Genomic DNA, 19,022 nt, shown 5'->3' on the forward strand with positions numbered 1-19,022 from the left:
CTTGCACTCCCATTATTCAGCAGACAAACACTACTCTCTATGTATCCGTTAGGGTGTCTTTCAGGTTTCGTGCATTCTGTATCGAATCGTAGTTGGCCACAATGAAAATGGCACGTATAACGTCGAAAATAGAATTCGGACACCGCTCTGAGTAAGACCAACGTGTTGTCCACCCTCTAGACTTCAATGAGGTTAAGCCGCGATACCTAAGACAGATCTGCACTCGATGACACCTCGATAACAGCCGGTCCCCACACTTACATCTTGCTCTCCTTACGTCAGTATACATCATATCAGTCTGTGACGCTGGCTTTGCAACATCTTGCGTGCCTTTAGGTTCGCCGCGACCAACACTTACCATGCACTGACAACAAAAAACGCAGGCGCCGCGGCTTGAACACTGGACCTTTCACATGCCAAGCGAACGCTCTACCAACTGAGCTACGCCCCATGCACGAGCAAACTGCGCTATTCCCCATTCTTTGCGACTCAGATGCGCACGGACACGATGGTTGGTTGGTTTGTAGCGGTGAAGGGAGCAGAGTACAAAGGCGCGGACCCGTTCATATACACAAAAGTACCAAGTAGTTTCGATGCTCTGGTATTACAAATGAAAATTCCGTCTGTTTTTAACGTCTTAAAGTGAAAGAGCCGTCACAAATTGCTCCGTTTTCACTCCTTGACGACAATCATACAGCACGTGAGGTAACAAACACATCTCGAGCCCCATTGTGCACTCCATTATTCATGCCAACTCAGTGCCTCGCTCTTTACTACTGTGTACCAATCTTGTCGTCCAACTGCAAAACACTGGGCCACAATAAGTTTCCGCGTCTCCATTGCACTGCGCATACTACGAAACGCTCCCCAAACTTGGCACTCACCCTCACAGCCGACTTTTCCGACTTTCCACGACGCTCACGCAACGCTCACGCTAGTGACAGCATTATTTATAGTTCGACGTCGCGCCAAAGCGAATGAGCACATTTCGCCTACGGCTTAGGCCGCCCTCCTAGTGTGGCTGCTCGGTGTCTGCAGGCAGCGAGGGTCTGCAAGCTTCCTGTGTTCGCACCTATGTCACCTGTGCTTGCTTGTCAGAGACAGACTACCGCAAAACATACAACTCACTCCATGAATTGATTGCTACGGCATCTGTTATCAGCAGTCACAACTAACAACACCAGTAGCAGCTGACTGCATGCAAAGAATAGGAATGTGCAGTGGAATTTACGTGAACTCAGCGCAAGGCAGATCTTTCCGACATAGGCTTGAGAATCTTACAGGAACACTTGTACTGTTTCTAAATTAAGTGTAGGCGTGGGAGGAGAGCTCTTCCTGCGCACTAATAACAGCACGCTTGTCAATTGTGGATGCTAATCATTCGCTTGTATCTTCCTAGACACATCTGCTGGTTGTGAATTATTCCACTTGCATGGCAAGGTGCGCATGTAGGTGTGTTAAAAATTCTGGAAGCACTGGGTATTGATCCCAGTTCCTCTCGCATACTAAGCGAGCGCTCTACCATCTGAGCTACGCCCGCCCACCCCGAAGACTAATGGTGCTACATACAGCCATATAGACGACACAGACCCTTGCACTCCCATTATTCAGCAGACAAACACTACTCTCTATGTATCCGTTAGGGTGTCTTTCAGGTTTCGTGCATTCTGTATCGAATCGTAGTTGGCCACGTATAACGTCGAAAATAGAATTCGGACACCGCTCTGAGTAAGACCAACGTGTTGTCCACCCTCTAGACTTCAATGAGGTTAAGCCGCGATACCTAAGACAGATCTGCACTCGATGACACCTCGATAACAGCCGGTCCCCACACTTACATCTTGCTCTCCTTACGTCAGTATACATCATATCAGTCTGTGACGCTGGCTTTGCAACATCTTGCGTGCCTTTAGGTTCGCCGCGACCAACACTTACCATGCACTGACAACAAAAAACGCAGGCGCCGCGGCTTGAACACTGGACCTTTCACATGCCAAGCGAACGCTCTACCAACTGAGCTACGCCCCATGCACGAGCAAACTGCGCTATTCCCCATTCTTTGCGACTCAGATGCGCACGGACACGATGGTTGGTTGGTTTGTAGCGGTGAAGGGAGCAGAGTACAAAGGCGCGGACCCGTTCATATACACAAAAGTACCAAGTAGTTTCGATGCTCTGGTATTACAAATGAAAATTCCGTCTGTTTTTAACGTCTTAAATTGAAAGAGCCGTCACAAATTGCTCCGTTTTCACTCCTTGACGACAATCATACAGCACCTGAGGTAAAAAACACATCTCGAGCCCCATTGTGCACTCCATTATTCATGCCAACTCAGTGCCTCGCTCTTTACTACTGTGTACCAATCTTGTCGTCCAACTGCAAAACACTGGGCCACAATAAGTTTCCGCGTCTCCATTGCACTGCGCATACTACGAAACGCTCCCCAAACTTGGCACTCACCCTCACAGCCGACTTTTCCGACTTTCCACGACGCTCACGCAACGCTCACGCTAGTGACAGCATTATTTATAGTTCGACGTCGCGCCAAAGCGAATGAGCACATTTCGCCTACGGCTTAGGCCGCCCTCCTAGTGTGGCTGCTCGGTGTCTGCAGGCAGCGAGGGTCTGCAAGCTTCCTGTGTTCGCACCTATGTCACCTGTGCTTGCTTGTCAGAGACAGACTACCGCAAAACATACAACTCACTCCATGAATTGATTGCTACGGCATCTGTTATCAGCAGTCACAACTAACAACACCAGTAGCAGCTGACTGCATGCAAAGAATAGGAATGTGCAGTGGAATTTACGTGAACTCAGCGCAAGGCAGATCTTTCCGACATAGGCTTGAGAATCTTACAGGAACACTTGTACTGTTTCTAAATTAAGTGTAGGCGTGGGAGGAGAGTGCTTCCTGCGCACTAATAACAGCACGCTTGTCAATTGTGGATGCTAATCATTCGCTTGTATCTTCCTAGACACATCTGCTGGTTGTGAATTATTCCACTTGCATGGCAAGGTGCGCATGTAGGTGTGTTAAAAATTCTGGAAGCACTGGGTATTGATCCCAGTTCCTCTCGCATACTAAACGAGCGCTCTACCATCTGAGCTACGCCCGCCCCCCCGGAAACTAATGGTGCTACATACAGCCATATAGACGACACAGACCCTTGCACTCCCATTATTCAGCAGACAAACACTACTCTCTATGTATCCGTTAGGGTGTCTTTCAGGTTTCGTGCATTCTGTATCGAATCGTAGTTGGCCACAATGAAAGTGGCACGTATAACGTCGAAAATAGAATTCGGACACCGCTCTGAGTAAGACCAACGTGTTGTCCACCCTCTAGACTTCAATGAGGTTAAGCCGCGATACCTAAGACAGATCTGCACTCGATGACACCTCGATAACAGCCGGTCCCCACACTTACATCTTGCTCTCCTTACGTCAGTATACATCATATCAGTCTGTGACGCTGGCTTTGCAACATCTTGCGTGCCTTTAGGTTCGCCGCGACCAACACTTACCATGCACTGACAACAAAAAATGCAGGCGCCGCGGCTTGAACACTGGACCTTTCACATGCCAAGCGAACGCTCTACCAACTGAGCTACGCCCCATGCACGAGCAAACTGCGCTATTCCCCATTCTTTGCGACTCAGATGCGCACGGACACGATGGTTGGTTGGTTTGTAGCGGTGAAGGGAGCAGAGTACAAAGGCGCGGACCCGTTCATATACACAAAAGTACCAAGTAGTTTCGATGCTCTGGTATTACAAATGAAAATTCCGTCTGTTTTTAACGTCTTAAAGTGAAAGAGCCGTCACAAATTGCTCCGTTTTCACTCCTTGACGACAATCATACAGCACGTGAGGTAACAAACACATCTCGAGCCCCATTGTGCACTCCATTATTCATGCCAACTCAGTGCCTCGCTCTTTACTACTGTGTACCAATCTTGTCGTCCAACTGCAAAACACTGGGCCACAATAAGTTTCCGCGTCTCCATTGCACTGCGCATACTACGAAACGCTCCCCAAACTTGGCACTCACCCTCACAGCCGACTTTTCCGACTTTCCACGACGCTCACGCAACGCTCACGCTAGTGACAGCATTATTTATAGTTCGACGTCGCGCCAAAGCGAATGAGCACATTTCGCCTACGGCTTAGGCCGCCCTCCTAGTGTGGCTGCTCGGTGTCTGCAGGCAGCGAGGGTCTGCAAGCTTCCTGTGTTCGCACCTATGTCACCTGTGCTTGCTTGTCAGAGACAGACTACCGCAAAACATACAACTCACTCCATGAATTGATTGCTACGGCATCTGTTATCAGCAGTCACAACTAACAACACCAGTAGCAGCTGACTGCATGCAAAGAATAGGAATGTGCAGTGGAATTTACGTGAACTCAGCGCAAGGCAGATCTTTCCGACATAGGCTTGAGAATCTTACAGGAACACTTGTACTGTTTCTAAATTAAGTGTAGGCGTGGGAGGAGAGTGCTTCCTGCGCACTAATAACAGCACGCTTGTCAATTGTGGATGCTAATCATTCGCTTGTATCTTCCTAGACACATCTGCTGGTTGTGAATTATTCCACTTGCATGGCAAGGTGCGCATGTAGGTGTGTTAAAAATTCTGGAAGCACTGGGTATTGATCCCAGTTCCTCTCGCATACTAAGCGAGCGCTCTACCATCTGAGCTACGCCCGCCCCCCCCGAAGACTAATGGTGCTACATACAGCCATATAGACGACACAGACCCTTGCACTCCCATTATTCAGCAGACAAACACTACTCTCTATGTATCCGTTAGGGTGTCTTTCAGGTTTCGTGCATTCTGTATCGAATCGTATTTGGCCACGTATAACGTCGAAAATAGAATTCGGACACCGCTCTGAGTAAGACCAACGTGTTGTCCACCCTCTAGACTTCAATGAGGTTAAGCCGCGATACCTAAGACAGATCTGCACTCGATGACACCTCGATAACAGCCGGTCCCCACACTTACATCTTGCTCTCCTTACGTCAGTATACATCATATCAGTCTGTGACGCTGGCTTTGCAACATCTTGCGTGCCTTTAGGTTCGCCGCGACCAACACTTACCATGCACTGACAACAAAAAACGCAGGCGCCGCGGCTTGAACACTGGACCTTTCACATGCCAAACGAACGCTCTACCAACTGAGCTACGCCCCATGCACGAGCAAACTGCGCTATTCCCCATTCTTTGCGACTCAGATGCGCACGGACACGATGGTTGGTTGGTTTGTAGCGGTGAAGGGAGCAGAGTACAAAGGCGCGGACCCGTTCATATACACAAAAGTACCAAGTAGTTTCGATGCTCTGGTATTACAAATGAAAATTCCGTCTGTTTTTAACGTCTTAAAGTGAAAGAGCCGTCACAAATTGCTCCGTTTTCACTCCTTGACGACAATCATACAGCACGTGAGGTAACAAACACATCTCGAGCCCCATTGTGCACTCCATTATTCATGCCAACTCAGTGCCTCGCTCTTTACTACTGTGTACCAATCTTGTCGTCCAACTGCAAAACACTGGGCCACAATAAGTTTCCGCGTCTCCATTGCACTGCGCATACTACGAAACGCTCCCCAAACTTGGCACTCACCCTCACAGCCGACTTTTCCGACTTTCCACGACGCTCACGCTAGTGACAGCATTATTTATAGTTCGACGTCGCGCCAAAGCGAATGAGCACATTTCGCCTACGGCTTAGGCCGCCCTCCTAGTGTGGCTGCTCGGTGTCTGCAGGCAGCGAGGGTCTGCAAGCTTCCTGTGTTCGCACCTATGTCACCTGTGCTTGCTTGTCAGAGACAGACTACCGCAAAACATACAACTCACTCCATGAATTGATTGCTACGGCATCTGTTATCAGCAGTCACAACTAACAACACCAGTAGCAGCTGACTGCATGCAAAGAATAGGAATGTGCAGTGGAATTTACGTGAACTCAGCGCAAGGCAGATCTTTCCGACATAGGCTTGAGAATCTTACAGGAACACTTGTACTGTTTCTAAATTAAGTGTAGGCGTGGGAGGAGAGCTCTTCCTGCGCACTAATAACAGCACGCTTGTCAATTGTCGATGCTAATCATTCGCTTGTATCTTCCTAGACACATCTGCTGGTTGTGAATTATTCCACTTGCATGGCAAGGTGCGCATGTAGGTGTGTTAAAAATTCTGGAAGCACTGGGTATTGATCCCAGTTCCTCTCGCATACTAAGCGAGCGCTCTACCATCTGAGCTACGCCCGCCCCCCCCCGAAGACTAATGGTGCTACATACAGCCATATAGACGACACAGACCCTTGCACTCCCATTATTCAGCAGACAAACACTACTCTCTATGTATCCGTTAGGGTGTCTTTCAGGTTTCGTGCATTCTGTATCGAATCGTAGTTGGCCACGTATAACGTCGAAAATAGAATTCGGACACCGCTCTGAGTAAGACCAACGTGTTGTCCACCCTCTAGACTTCAATGAGGTTAAGCCGCGATACCTAAGACAGATCTGCACTCGATGACACCTCGATAACAGCCGGTCCCCACACTTACATCTTGCTCTCCTTACGTCAGTATACATCATATCAGTCTGTGACGCTGGCTTTGCAACATCTTGCGTGCCTTTAGGTTCGCCGCGACCAACACTTACCATGCACTGACAACAAAAAACGCAGGCGCCGCGGCTTGAACACTGGACCTTTCACATGCCAAGCGAACGCTCTACCAACTGAGCTACGCCCCATGCACGAGCAAACTGCGCTATTCCCCATTCCTTGCGACTCAGATGCGCACGGACACGATGGTTGGTTGGTTTGTAGCGGTGAAGGGAGCAGAGTACAAAGGCGCGGACCCGTTCATATACACAAAAGTACCAAGTAGTTTCGATGCTCTGGTATTACAAATGAAAATTCCGTCTGTTTTTAACGTCTTAAATTGAAAGAGTCGTCACAAATTGCTCCGTTTTCACTCCTTGACGACAATCATACAGCACCTGAGGTAACAAACACATCTCGAGCCCCATTGTGCACTCCATTATTCATGCCAACTCAGTGCCTCGCTCTTTACTACTGTGTACCAATCTTGTCGTCCAACTGCAAAACACTGGGCCACAATAAGTTTCCGCGTCTCCATTGCACTGCGCATACTACGAAACGCTCCCCAAACTTGGCACTCACCCTCGCAGCCGACTTTTCCGACTTTCCACGACGCTCACGCTAGTGACAGCATTATTTATAGTTCGACGTCGCGCCAAAGCGAATGAGCACATTTCGCCTACGGCTTAGGCCGCCCTCCTAGTGTGGCTGCTCGGTGTCTGCAGGCAGCGAGGGTCTGCAAGCTTCCTGTGTTCGCACCTATGTCACCTGTGCTTGCTTGTCAGAGACAGACTACCGCAAAACATACAACTCACTCCATGAATTGATTGCTACGGCACCTGTTATCAGCAGTCACAACTAACAACACCAGTAGCAGCTGACTGCATGCAAAGAATAGGAATGTGCAGTGGAATTTACGTGAACTCAGCGCAAGGCAGATCTTTCCGACATAGGCTTGAGAATCTTACAGGAACACTTGTACTGTTTCTAAATTAAGTGTAGGCGTGGGAGGAGAGTGCTTCCTGCGCACTAATAACAGCACGCTTGTCAATTGTGGATGCTAATCATTCGCTTGTATCTTCCTAGACACATCTGCTGGTTGTGAATTATTCCACTTGCATGGCAAGGTGCGCATGTAGGTGTGTTAAAAATTCTGGAAGCACTGGGTATTGATCCCAGTTCCTCTCGCATACTAAGCGAGCGCTCCACCATCTGAGCTACGCCCGCCCCCCCCGGAGACTAATGGTGCTACATACAGCCATATAGACGACACAGACCCTTGCACTCCCATTATTCAGCAGACAAACACTACTCTCTATGTATCCGTTAGGGTGTCTTTCAGGTTTCGTGCATTCTGTATCGAATCGTAGTTGGCCACGTATAACGTCGAAAATAGAATTCGGACACCGCTCTGAGTAAGACCAACGTGTTGTCCACCCTCTAGACTTCAATGAGGTTAAGCCGCGATACCTAAGACAGATCTGCACTCGATGACACCTCGATAACAGCCGGTCCCCACACTTACATCTTGCTCTCCTTACGTCAGTATACATCATATCAGTCTGTGACGCTGGCTTTGCAACATCTTGCGTGCCTTTAGGTTCGCCGCGACCAACACTTACCATGCACTGACAACAAAAAACGCAGGCGCCGCGGCTTGAACACTGGACCTTTCACATGCCAAGCGAACGCTCTACCAACTGAGCTACGCCCCATGCACGAGCAAACTGCGCTATTCCCCATTCTTTGCGACTCAGATGCGCACGGACACGATGGTTGGTTGGTTTGTAGCGGTGAAGGGAGCAGAGTACAAAGGCGCGGACCCGTTCATATACACAAAAGTACCAAGTAGTTTCGATGCTCTGGTATTACAAATGAAAATTCCGTTTGTTTTTAACGTCTTAAATTGAAAGAGCCGTCACAAATTGCTCCGTTTTCACTCCTTGACGACAATCATACAGCACGTGAGGTAACAAACACATCTCGAGCCCCATTGTGCACTCCATTATTCATGCCAACTCAGTGCCTCGCTCTTTACTACTGTGTACCAATCTTGTCGTCCAACTGCAAAACACTGGGCCACAATAAGTTTCCGCGTCTCCATTGCACTGCGCATACTACGAAACGCTCCCCAAACTTGGCACTCACCCTCGCAGCCGTCTTTTCCGACTTTCCACGACGCTCACGCAACGCTCACGCTAGTGACAGCATTATTTATAGTTCGACGTCGCGCCAAAGCGAATGAGCACATTTCGCCTACGGCTTAGGCCGCCCTCCTAGTGTGGCTGCTCGGTGTCTGCAGGCAGCGAGGGTCTGCAAGCTTCCTGTGTTCGCACCTATGTCACCTGTGCTTGCTTGTCAGAGACAGACTACCGCAAAACATACAACTCACTCCATGAATTGATTGCTACGGCATCTGTTATCAGCAGTCACAACTAACAACACCAGTAGCAGCTGACTGCATGCAAAGAATAGGAATGTGCAGTGGAATTTACGTGAACTCAGCGCAAGGCAGATCTTTCCGACATAGGCTTGAGAATCTTACAGGAACACTTGTACTGTTTCTAAATTAAGTGTAGGCGTGGGAGGAGAGCTCTTCCTGCGCACTAATAACAGCACGCTTGTCAATTGTCGATGCTAATCATTCGCTTGTATCTTCCTAGACACATCTGCTGGTTGTGAATTATTCCACTTGCATGGCAAGGTGCGCATGTAGGTGTGTTAAAAATTCTGGAAGCACTGGGTATTGATCCCAGTTCCTCTCGCATACTAAGCGAGCGCTCTACCATCTGAGCTACGCCCGCCCCCCCCGAAGACTAATGGTGCTACATACAGCCATATAGACGACACAGACCCTTGCACTCCCATTATTCAGCAGACAAACACTACTCTCTATGTATCCGTTAGGGTGTCTTTCAGGTTTCGTGCATTCTGTATCGAATCGTATTTGGCCACGTATAACGTCGAAAATAGAATTCGGACACCGCTCTGAGTAAGACCAACGTGTTGTCCACCCTCTAGACTTCAATGAGGTTAAGCCGCGATACCTAAGACAGATCTGCACTCGATGACACCTCGATAACAGCCGGTCCCCACACTTACATCTTGCTCTCCTTACGTCAGTATACATCATATCAGTCTGTGACGCTGGCTTTGCAACATCTTGCGTGCCTTTAGGTTCGCCGCGACCAACACTTACCATGCACTGACAACAAAAAACGCAGGCGCCGCGGCTTGAACACTGGACCTTTCACATGCCAAGCGAACGCTCTACCAACTGAGCTACGCCCCATGCACGAGCAAACTGCGCTATTCCCCATTCTTTGCGACTCAGATGCGCACGGACACGATGGTTGGTTGGTTTGTAGCGGTGAAGGGAGCAGAGTACAAAGGCGCGGACCCGTTCATATACACAAAAGTACCAAGTAGTTTCGATGCTCTGGTATTACAAATGAAAATTCCGTCTGTTTTTAACGTCTTAAAGTGAAAGAGCCGTCACAAATTGCTCCGTTTTCACTCCTTGACGACAATCATACAGCACGTGAGGTAACAAACACATCTCGAGCCCCATTGTGCACTCCATTATTCATGCCAACTCAGTGCCTCGCTCTTTACTACTGTGTACCAATCTTGTCGTCCAACTGCAAAACACTGGGCCACAATAAGTTTCCGCGTCTCCATTGCACTGCGCATACTACGAAACGCTCCCCAAACTTGGCACTCACCCTCACAGCCGACTTTTCCGACTTTCCACGACGCTCACGCAACGCTCACGCTAGTGACAGCATTATTTATAGTTCGACGTCGCGCCAAAGCGAATGAGCACATTTCGCCTACGGCTTAGGCCGCCCTCCTAGTGTGGCTGCTCGGTGTCTGCAGGCAGCGAGGGTCTGCAAGCTTCCTGTGTTCGCACCTATGTCACCTGTGCTTGCTTGTCAGAGACAGACTACCGCAAAACATACAACTCACTCCATGAATTGATTGCTACGGCATCTGTTATCAGCAGTCACAACTAACAACACCAGTAGCAGCTGACTGCATGCAAAGAATAGGAATGTGCAGTGGAATTTACGTGAACTCAGCGCAAGGCAGATCTTTCCGACATAGGCTTGAGAATCTTACAGGAACACTTGTACTGTTTCTAAATTAAGTGTAGGCGTGGGAGGAGAGCTCTTCCTGCGCACTAATAACAGCACGCTTGTCAATTGTCGATGCTAATCATTCGCTTGTATCTTCCTAGACACATCTGCTGGTTGTGAATTATTCCACTTGCATGGCAAGGTGCGCATGTAGGTGTGTTAAAAATTCTGGAAGCACTGGGTATTGATCCCAGTTCCTCTCGCATACTAAGCGAGCGCTCTACCATCTGAGCTACGCCCGCCCCCCCCCCCGAAGACTAATGGTGCTACATACAGCCATATAGACGACACAGACCCTTGCACTCCCATTATTCAGCAGACAAACACTACTCTCTATGTATCCGTTAGGGTGTCTTTCAGGTTTCGTGCATTCTGTATCGAATCGTAGTTGGCCACGTATAACGTCGAAAATAGAATTCGGACACCGCTCTGAGTAAGACCAACGTGTTGTCCACCCTCTAGACTTCAATGAGGTTAAGCCGCGATACCTAAGACAGATCTGCACTCGATGACACCTCGATAACAGCCGGTCCCCACACTTACATCTTGCTCTCCTTACGTCAGTATACATCATATCAGTCTGTGACGCTGGCTTTGCAACATCTTGCGTGCCTTTAGGTTCGCCGCGACCAACACTTACCATGCACTGACAACAAAAAACGCAGGCGCCGCGGCTTGAACACTGGACCTTTCACATGCCAAGCGAACGCTCTACCAACTGAGCTACGCCCCATGCACGAGCAAACTGCGCTATTCCCCATTCCTTGCGACTCAGATGCGCACGGACACGATGGTTGGTTGGTTTGTAGCGGTGAAGGGAGCAGAGTACAAAGGCGCGGACCCGTTCATATACACAAAAGTACCAAGTAGTTTCGATGCTCTGGTATTACAAATGAAAATTCCGTCTGTTTTTAACGTCTTAAATTGAAAGAGTCGTCACAAATTGCTCCGTTTTCACTCCTTGACGACAATCATACAGCACCTGAGGTAACAAACACATCTCGAGCCCCATTGTGCACTCCATTATTCATGCCAACTCAGTGCCTCGCTCTTTACTACTGTGTACCAATCTTGTCGTCCAACTGCAAAACACTGGGCCACAATAAGTTTCCGCGTCTCCATTGCACTGCGCATACTACGAAACGCTCCCCAAACTTGGCACTCACCCTCGCAGCCGACTTTTCCGACTTTCCACGACGCTCACGCAACGCTCACGCTAGTGACAGCATTATTTATAGTTCGACGTCGCGCCAAAGCGAATGAGCACATTTCGCCTACGGCTTAGGCCGCCCTCCTAGTGTGGCTGCTCGGTGTCTGCAGGCAGCGAGGGTCTGCAAGCTTCCTGTGTTCGCACCTATGTCACCTGTGCTTGCTTGTCAGAGACAGACTACCGCAAAACATACAACTCACTCCATGAATTGATTGCTACGGCATCTGTTATCAGCAGTCACAACTAACAACACCAGTAGCAGCTGACTGCATGCAAAGAATAGGAATGTGCAGTGGAATTTACGTGAACTCAGCGCAAGGCAGATCTTTCCGACATAGGCTTGAGAATCTTACAGGAACACTTGTACTGTTTCTAAATTAAGTGTAGGCGTGGGAGGAGAGTGCTTCCTGCGCACTAATAACAGCACGCTTGTCAATTGTGGATGCTAATCATTCGCTTGTATCTTCCTAGACACATCTGCTGGTTGTGAATTATTCCACTTGCATGGCAAGGTGCGCATGTAGGTGTGTTAAAAATTCTGGAAGCACTGGGTATTGATCCCAGTTCCTCTCGCATACTAAGCGAGCGCTCCACCATCTGAGCTACGCCCGCCCCCCCGGAGACTAATGGTGCTACATACAGCCATATAGACGACACAGACCCTTGCACTCCCATTATTCAGCAGACAAACACTACTCTCTATGTATCCGTTAGGGTGTCTTTCAGGTTTCGTGCATTCTGTATCGAATCGTAGTTGGCCACGTATAACGTCGAAAATAGAATTCGGACACCGCTCTGAGTAAGACCAACGTGTTGTCCACCCTCTAGACTTCAATGAGGTTAAGCCGCGATACCTAAGACAGATCTGCACTCGATGACACCTCGATAACAGCCGGTCCCCACACTTACATCTTGCTCTCCTTACGTCAGTATACATCATATCAGTCTGTGACGCTGGCTTTGCAACATCTTGCGTGCCTTTAGGTTCGCCGCGACCAACACTTACCATGCACTGACAACAAAAAACGCAGGCGCCGCGGCTTGAACACTGGACCTTTCACATGCCAAGCGAACGCTCTACCAACTGAGCTACGCCCCATGCACGAGCAAACTGCGCTATTCCCCATTCTTTGCGACTCAGATGCGCACGGACACGATGGTTGGTTGGTTTGTAGCGGTGAAGGGAGCAGAGTACAAAGGCGCGGACCCGTTCATATACACAAAAGTACCAAGTAGTTTCGATGCTCTGGTATTACAAATGAAAATTCCGTCTGTTTTTAACGTCTTAAATTGAAAGAGCCGTCACAAATTGCTCCGTTTTCACTCCTTGACGACAATCATACAGCACCTGAGGTAACAAACACATCTCGAGCCCCATTGTGCACTCCATTATTCATGCCAACTCAGTGCCTCGCTCTTTACTACTGTGTACCAATCTTGTCGTCCAACTGCAAAACACTGGGCCACAATAAGTTTCCGCGTCTCCATTGCACTGCGCATACTACGAAACGCTCCCCAAACTTGGCACTCACCCTCACAGCCGACTTTTCCGACTTTCCACGACGCTCACGCAACGCTCACGCTAGTGACAGCATTATTTATAGTTCGACGTCGCGCCAAAGCGAATGAGCACATTTCGCCTACGGCTTAGGCCGCCCTCCTAGTGTGGCTGCTCGGTGTCTGCAGGCAGCGAGGGTCTGCAAGCTTCCTGTGTTCGCACCTATGTCACCTGTGCTTGCTTGTCAGAGACAGACTACCGCAAAACATACAACTCACTCCATGAATTGATTGCTACGGCATCTGTTATCAGCAGTCACAACTAACAACACCAGTAGCAGCTGACTGCATGCAAAGAATAGGAATGTGCAGTGGAATTTACGTGAACTCAGCGCAAGGCAGATCTTTCCGACATAGGCTTGAGAATCTTACAGGAACACTTGTACTGTTTCTAAATTAAGTGTAGGCGTGGGAGGAGAGTGCTTCCTGCGCACTAATAACAGCACGCTTGTCAATTGTGGATGCTAATCATTCGCTTGTATCTTCCTAGACACATCTGCTGGTTGTGAATTATTCCACTTGCATGGCAAGGTGCGCATGTAGGTGTGTTAAAAATTCTGGAAGCACTGGGTATTGATCCCAGTTCCTCTCGCATACTAAGCGAGCGCTCTACCATCTGAGCTACGCCCGCCCCCCCCGGAGACTAATGGTGCTACATACAGCCATATAGACGACACAGACCCTTGCACTCCCATTATTCAGCAGACAAACACTACTCTCTATGTATCCGTTAGGGTGTCTTTCAGGTTTCGTGCATTCTGTATCGAATCGTAGTTGGCCACAATGAAAGTGGCACGTATAACGTCGAAAATAGAATTCGGACACCGCTCTGACTAAGACCAACGTGTTGTCCACCCTCTAGACTTCAATGAGGTTAAGCCGCGATACCTAAGACAGATCTGCACTCGATGACACCTCGATAACAGCCGGTCCCCACACTTACATCTTGCTCTCCTTACGTCAGTATACATCATATCAGTCTGTGACGCTGGCTTTGCAACATCTTGCGTGCCTTTAGGTTCGCCGCGACCAACACTTACCATGCACTGACAACAAAAAGTGCAGGCGCCGCGGCTTGAACACTGGACCTTTCACATGCCAAGCGAACGCTCTACCAACTGAGCTACGCCCCATGCACGAGCAAACTGCGCTATTCCCCATTCTTTGCGACTCAGATGCGCACGGACACGATGGTTGGTTGGTTTGTAGCGGTGAAGGGAGCAGAGTACAAAGGCGCGGACCCGTTCATATACACAAAAGTACCAAGTAGTTTCGATGCTCTGGTATTACAAATGAAAATTCCGTCTGTTTTTAACGTCTTAAATTGAAAGAGCCGTCACAAATTGCTCCGTTTTCACTCCTTGACGACAATCATACAGCACCTGAGGTAACAAACACATCTCGAGCCCCATTGTGCACTCCATTATTCATGCCAACTCAGTGCCTCGCTCTTTACTACTGTGTACCAATCTTGTCGTCCAACTGCAAAACACTGGGCCACAATAAGTTTCCGCGTCTCCATTGCACTGCGCATACTACGAAACGCTCCCCAAACTTGGCACTCACCCTCACAGCCGACTTTTCCGACTTTCCACGACGCTCACGCAACGCTCACGCTAGTGACAGCATTATTTATAGTTCGACGTCGCGCCAAAGCGAATGAGCACATTTCGCCTACGGCTTAGGCCGCCCTCCTAGTGTGGCTGCTCGGTGTCTGCAGGCAGCGAGGGTCTGCAAGCTTCCTGTGTTCGCACCTATGTCACCTGTGCTTGCTTGTCAGAGACAGACTACCGCAAAACATACAACTCACTCCATGAATTGATTGCTACGGCATCTGTTATCAGCAGTCACAACTAACAACACCAGTAGCAGCTGACTGCATGCAAAGAATAGGAATGTGCAGTGGAATTTACGTGAACTCAGCGCAAGGCAGATCTTTCCGACATAGGCTTGAGAATCTTACAGGAACACTTGTACTGTTTCTAAATTAAGTGTAGGCGTGGGAGGAGAGTGCTTCCTGCGCACTAATAACAGCACGCTTGTCAATTGTGGATGCTAATCATTCGCTTGTATCTTCCTAGACACATCTGCTGGTTGTGAATTATTCCACTTGCATGGCAAGGTGCGCATGTAGGTGTGTTAAAAATTCTGGAAGCACTGGGTATTGATCCCAGTTCCTCTCGCATACTAAGCGAGCGCTCTACCATCTGAGCTACGCCCGCCCCCCCGGAGACTAATGGTGCTACATACAGCCATACAGACGACACAGACCCTTGCACTCCCATTATTCAGCAGACAAACACTACTCTCTATGTATCCGTTAGGGTGTCTTTCAGGTTTCGTGCATTCTGTATCGAATCGTAGTTGGCCACAATGAAAGTGGCACGTATAACGTCGAAAATAGAATTCGGACACCGCTCTGAGTAAGACCAACGTGTTGTCCACCCTCTAGACTTCAATGAGGTTAAGCCGCGATACCTAAGACAGATCTGCACTCGATGACACCTCGATAACAGCCGGTCCCCACACTTACATCTTGCTCTCCTTACGTCAGTATACATCATATCAGTCTGTGACGCTGGCTTTGCAACATCTTGCGTGCCTTTAGGTTCGCCGCGACCAACACTTACCATGCACTGACAACAAAAAATGCAGGCGCCGCGGTTTGAACACTGGACCTTTCACATGCCAAGCGAACGCTCTACCAACTGAGCTACGCCCCATGCACGAGCAAACTGCGCTATTCCCCATTCTTTGCGACTCAGATGCGCACGGACACGATGGTTGGTTGGTTTGTAGCGGTGAAGGGAGCAGAGTACAAAGGCGCGGACCCGTTCATATACACAAAAGTACCAAGTAGTTTCGATGCTCTGTTATTACAAATGAAAATTCCGTCTGTTTTTAACGTCTTAAATTGAAAGAGCCGTCACAAATTGCTCCGTTTTCACTCCTTGACGACAATCATACAGCACCTGAGGTAAAAAACACATCTCGAGCCCCATTGTGCACTCCATTATTCATGCCAACTCAGTGCCTCGCTCTTTACTACTGTGTACCAATCTTGTCGTCCAACTGCAAAACACTGGGCCACAATAAGTTTCCGCGTCTCCATTGCACTGCGCATACTACGAAACGCTCCCCAAACTTGGCACTCACCCTCGCAGCCGACTTTTCCGACTTTCCACGACGCTCACGCTAGTGACAGCATTATTTATAGTTCGACGTCGCGCCAAAGCGAATGAGCACATTTCGCCTACGGCTTAGGCCGCCCTCCTAGTGTGGCTGCTCGGTGTCTGCAGGCAGCGAGGGTCTGCAAGCTTCCTGTGTTCGCACCTATGTCACCTGTGCTTGCTTGTCAGAGACAGACTACCGCAAAACATACAACTCACTCCATGAATTGATTGCTACGGCATCTGTTATCAGCAGTCACAACTAACAACACCAGTAGCAGCTGACTGCATGCAAAGAATAGGAATGTGCAGTGGAATTTACGTGAACTCAGCGCAAGGCAGATCTTTCCGACATAGGCTTGAGAATCTTACAGGAACACTTGTACTGTTTCTAAATTAAGTGTAGGCGTGGGAGGAGGGTGCTTCCTGCGCACTAATAACAGCACGCTTGTCAATTGTGGATGCTAATCATTCGCTTGTATCTTCCTAGACACATCTGCTGGTTGTGAATTATTCCACTTGCATGGCAAGGTGCGCATGTAGGTGTGTTAAAAATTCTGGAGGCACTGGGTATTGATCCCAGTTCCTCTCGCATACTAAGCGAGCGCTCTACCATCTGAGCTACGCCCGCCCCCCCGAAGGCTAATGGTGCTACATACAGCCATATAGACGACACAGACCCTTGCACTCCCATTATTCAGCAGACAAACAATACTCTCTATGTATCCGTTAGGGTGTCTTTCAGGTTTCGTGCATTATGTATCGAATCGTAGTTGGCCACAATGAAAGTGGCACGTATAACGTCGATAATAGAATTCGGACACCGCTGTGAGTAAGACCAACGTGTTGTCCACCCTCTAGACTTCAATGAGGTTAAGCCGCGATACCTAAGACAGATCTGCACTCGATGACACCTCGATAACAGCCGGTCCCCACACTTACATCTTGCTCTCCTTACGTCAGTATACATCATATCAGTCTGTGACGCTGGCTTTGCAACATCTTGCGTGCCTTTAGGTTCGCCGCGACCAACACTTACCATGCACTGACAACAAAAAATGTAGGCGCCGCGGCTTGAACACTGGACCTTTCACATGCCAAGCGAACGCTCTACCAACTGAGCTACGCCCCATGCATGAGCAAACTGCGCTATTCCCCATTCTTTGCGAGTCAGATGCGCACGGACACGATGGTTGGTTGGTTTGTAGCGGTGAAGGGAGCAGAGTACAAAGGCGCGGACCCGTTCATATACACAAAAGTACCAAGTAGTTTCGATGCTCTGGTATTACAAATGAAAATTCCGTCTGTTTTTAACGTCTTAAATTGAAAGAGCCGTCACAAATTGCTCCGTTTTCACTCCTTGACGACAATCATACAGCACCTGAGGTAACAAACACATCTCGAGCCCCATTGTGCACTCCATTATTCATGCCAACTCAGTGCCTCGCTCTTTACTACTGTGTACCAATCTTGTCGTCCAACTGCAAAACACTGGGCCACAATAAGTTTCCGCATCTCCATTGCACTGCGCATACTACGAAACGCTCCCCAAACTTGGCACTCACCCTCGCAGCCGACTTTTCCGACTTTCCACGACGCTCACGCTAGTGACAGCATTATTTATAGTTCGACGTCGCGCCAAAGCGAATGAGCACATTTCGCCTACGGCTTAGGCCGCCCTCCTAGTGTGGCTGCTCGGTGTCTGCAGGCAGCGAGGGTCTGCAAGCTTCCTGTGTTCGCACCTATGTCACCTGTGCTTGCTTGTCAGAGACAGACTACCGCAAAACATACAACTCACTCCATGAATTGATTGCTACGGCATCTGTTATCAGCAGTCACAACTAACAACACCAGTAGCAGCTGACTGCATGCAAAGAATAGGAATGTGCAGTGGAATTTACGTGAACTCAGCGCAAGGCAGATCTTTCCGACATAGGCTTGAGAATCTTACAGGAACACTTGTACTGTTTCTAAATTAAGTGTAGGCGTGGGAGGAGAGTGCTTCCTGCGCACTAATAACAGCACGCTTGTCAATTGTGGATGCTAATCATTCGCTTGTATCTTCCTAGACACATCTGCTGGTTGTGAATTATTCCACTTGCATGGCAAGGTGCGCATGTAGGTGTGTTAAAAATTCTGGAAGCACTGGGTATTGATCCCAGTTCCTCTCGCATACTAAGCGAGCGCTCTACCATCTGAGCTACGCCCGCCCCCCCGGAAGACTAATGGTGCTACATACAGCCATACAGACGACACAGACCCTTGCACTCCCATTATTCAGCAGACAAACACTACTCTCTATGTATCCGTTAGGGTGTCTTTCAGGTTTCGTG

The 19,022-nt window shown here is 48.9% G+C and overlaps 10 non-coding genes across 10 annotated transcripts; all 10 read right to left on the reverse strand.

Annotated features, from left to right (window-relative positions):
* Nucleotides 1-378: 378 nt before the first annotated feature.
* On the reverse strand, nucleotides 379-454 carry Trnaa-ggc (transfer RNA alanine (anticodon GGC)). Its single transcript has one exon. It is a non-coding gene; the product is annotated as a tRNA-Ala (tRNA).
* A 1,501-nt stretch (nucleotides 455-1,955) lies between these two features.
* On the reverse strand, nucleotides 1,956-2,031 carry Trnaa-ggc (transfer RNA alanine (anticodon GGC)). The gene has a single exon. It is a non-coding gene; the product is annotated as a tRNA-Ala (tRNA).
* A 1,514-nt stretch (nucleotides 2,032-3,545) lies between these two features.
* Nucleotides 3,546-3,621, reverse strand: Trnaa-ggc (transfer RNA alanine (anticodon GGC)). The gene has a single exon. It is a non-coding gene; the product is annotated as a tRNA-Ala (tRNA).
* A 3,068-nt stretch (nucleotides 3,622-6,689) lies between these two features.
* On the reverse strand, nucleotides 6,690-6,765 carry Trnaa-ggc (transfer RNA alanine (anticodon GGC)). Its single transcript has one exon. It is a non-coding gene; the product is annotated as a tRNA-Ala (tRNA).
* Nucleotides 6,766-8,255: 1,490 nt separating this feature from the next.
* On the reverse strand, nucleotides 8,256-8,331 carry Trnaa-ggc (transfer RNA alanine (anticodon GGC)). Its single transcript has one exon. It is a non-coding gene; the product is annotated as a tRNA-Ala (tRNA).
* A 1,501-nt stretch (nucleotides 8,332-9,832) lies between these two features.
* Nucleotides 9,833-9,908, reverse strand: Trnaa-ggc (transfer RNA alanine (anticodon GGC)). Its single transcript has one exon. It is a non-coding gene; the product is annotated as a tRNA-Ala (tRNA).
* Nucleotides 9,909-11,412: 1,504 nt separating this feature from the next.
* Nucleotides 11,413-11,488, reverse strand: Trnaa-ggc (transfer RNA alanine (anticodon GGC)). Its single transcript has one exon. It is a non-coding gene; the product is annotated as a tRNA-Ala (tRNA).
* Nucleotides 11,489-12,988: 1,500 nt separating this feature from the next.
* On the reverse strand, nucleotides 12,989-13,064 carry Trnaa-ggc (transfer RNA alanine (anticodon GGC)). The gene has a single exon. It is a non-coding gene; the product is annotated as a tRNA-Ala (tRNA).
* A 1,515-nt stretch (nucleotides 13,065-14,579) lies between these two features.
* Trnaa-ggc (transfer RNA alanine (anticodon GGC)) lies at nucleotides 14,580-14,655 on the reverse strand. The gene has a single exon. It is a non-coding gene; the product is annotated as a tRNA-Ala (tRNA).
* A 1,514-nt stretch (nucleotides 14,656-16,169) lies between these two features.
* Nucleotides 16,170-16,245, reverse strand: Trnaa-ggc (transfer RNA alanine (anticodon GGC)). Its single transcript has one exon. It is a non-coding gene; the product is annotated as a tRNA-Ala (tRNA).
* Nucleotides 16,246-19,022: the final 2,777 nt, after the last annotated feature.

This window comes from Schistocerca gregaria, chromosome 9 (assembly GCF_023897955.1).
Source record: "Schistocerca gregaria isolate iqSchGreg1 chromosome 9, iqSchGreg1.2, whole genome shotgun sequence".
Lineage (NCBI taxonomy): Eukaryota > Metazoa > Arthropoda > Insecta > Orthoptera > Acrididae > Schistocerca > Schistocerca gregaria.